A 2,841-nucleotide genomic window follows, 5' to 3' on the forward strand; every position below is an offset into this window, starting at 1 on the left:
TCCTTCCTTCCTTCCTTCCTTCCTTCCTTCCTTCCTTCCTTCCTTCCAAGGTAGAAGGCTTTATTTAGTTCAGAGTATCAGGGAGCCATTCCAGTGATCAGCAATCAGAACGAAAGGAATACAACACTATCTAGATATCCATAAATATTCATTTTCTTCATAAAAGACACATGACTGCAGCCAGGTGTGAATTCTGTCACTGATTCCTATGAAAATAAGAAATTCATCACACTGTGGTAGTTCCTATTTTCAAATTACAGACAAATACATGTAATTCCCAAACACGCTGTAAATAATGAGCTGTAAATGTCACATTAAAGTCGTTTTTAACTATTTCATGATTACCAATGTAGAAAATAGATTTCAAGTATCTCAGTCATCAAAAATAAAAATATAGGCTAAGGCATTTTAGGAATAAAGTGAGCATTCCTGTAACTATGTAACTATATTAAAAAGGCAATTAGAACATTTAGACAATTAGACTTTTACGAAGGGTGGAAAAAGATATTCCATGCAAACAGGACAAAAACAAGCATGAGTAGCTATGCTTACGTTGGATAAAACCAACTATAAATCAAAAGTAGTTCAAACAGCAATGCCATAATAGTGTGGAACTTCAACACTCAACTCAGAGCCCTTGAGAGATCACACCAAAAAATAAAATAAAATAAAAAAAATTAACAAGGAAACTCAGGACTTAACTTGGAGTCTAGAACAAATGTACCTAACAGACAATTACAGAACATTCTACTCAAAAACCGAAGAATACACATTCTTCTCATTGCTCTTGGAACTTTCCTCCAAATAAACCATATAATAGGTGACAAAGCAAGATTCAATAAATTTTAAAAAATTGAAATTATATCAAGTATCTTATTGGACCATAGTGCAATAAAGTTACAAATACATACTAAGAGGAGCTCCCAAAAGATAAAAATATGTGGAAATTAAGCAATGTGCTTCTAAATAATCTTTGGTTTAATAATAAAATAAAGATGTACATTTAAATTTTTTTTAGAGAAATGAAATTGAAACAACATACCAAAACCTCAGGGATGCAGCAAAAGAAGCACTAAGAGGAAATTTCATAGTGTCAAATGCCTACATCTGAAACATAGAAAGACCACAAACTGACAATATAACATTACATGTTAAGTAACTAGGTAAAGAAGAGAAAATCAAATGCAAACAAGAGAAAACCAAACAAAAATCCAGGAGAAATTAGTAAATAAAAAGATTATAGGATAACTAAATGAGAATGAGACCAAAAATTAATAATGATAGAAAGGATCAATGCAATAAAAAAATTGTTATTCTGAAAAGATTAACAAAACTGATAAATGACCAGGTAGATTAAGAAAAAAAGAGAGAAGATTCAGAAAACATAATTATAAATGATAAAGATGATGTCACAGCTAATACCACGTAAATACCATACATCATCAGAGAATATTATAAAAACATCTATGCATACAAACTAGAAAACCAAGAGGAAATAAATATATTGGAAACTGACAAACCTCTGTAATTGAACCTGAAAGAAGCAAAAATCCAGACCATACCAATATTGAGCAGCAGGATTGAATCAGCAATTTTAAAAGCCAAGGACCAGATGGATTATCAGCTAAATTCTATGAACTGTACAAATAACTGGTACCGATCTTACTAAATTTGTTCCCCAAATAATTAATTCTCCCTAACTCATTCTTTAAAGCCAGTGACACCTGGAATTCCAAAGGTGGGCAATGACATAACAACAAGTTAAGACTAGGGGACAATGTCTCTCATGAAGATACAAGCAAAATTTCTCAACAAAATGCTAGCAAATGGAATACAACAGTATGTCAAAAATATAACACACCATGACCAAGTGGGTTTTATTTTAGGAATTAGAGAATGTTTTAAAATATGCAAATTAATAAATGTGACTCACCACACAAACAGAATTAGATACAAAAAAAAATGATCATCTCAATAGGGGCATAAAAAATGGTAAAATACAGCATCCATTCATACTGCAAATTGCCAACAAACTAAACATTGAAGAAACATACCTCAAAATAATAAAAGCCAAATAAGAAAAAACTCACAGCTCATATCATATTGAATGGGAAAAAGTTGAAAGTACTTCCCGGAAGAACTCAAACAAAACAAGAATGCATACTTTCACCACTCCCGTTAAACATAGTACAGGAAGTCCTTCCCACAGCAATCAGGGAAGAGACAGAAATGAAAGGCATGCAAACTGGAATAGAGGAAGTCAAATTATCATTTTTCACTGACAATATGATCTTAGAAAATTCTAGGAAATCCAAAAGACTTCTAGGTTTGATAAATTATTTCTATAAAATGTTAGGATACAAATCAATATGCAAAGATCAGTAGCATTTATCTACACCAATGGCAATCAAGCTAAGAATGAAATAAAAAACTCAATTTCATTTATAATAGCTAAAAATTAAAATACTAAGAGACACATTTAACCAAGGAGGAAAAAGGTTTGTACAAGAAAACTACAAAATATCAATGAAAGAAATTGTAGATGAAACAAACAAATTAAAAAATTGCAATGCCCATAGATTGAAAAAAATCACCATCATTTAGATAACCACATTGCCCCAAGTCATCTACATATTCAATGTAATTTCTATCAAACTACCAACATCATTTTTCACGGAATTAGAGAAACCCAGAAAATAGCGTAAGTAGACAAAACACTCCTAAGCAAAAAGAACAAAACTGGAGGGATCAGTTTACCTGACTTTGCATTATGCTACAAGGCTATAGTAAACAAGATAGCATGGGTCTGATATAAAAATAAACACATAGAAAAATGAAATA

Source organism: Piliocolobus tephrosceles, chromosome 12, assembly GCF_002776525.5.
Source record: "Piliocolobus tephrosceles isolate RC106 chromosome 12, ASM277652v3, whole genome shotgun sequence".
NCBI lineage: Eukaryota > Metazoa > Chordata > Mammalia > Primates > Cercopithecidae > Piliocolobus > Piliocolobus tephrosceles.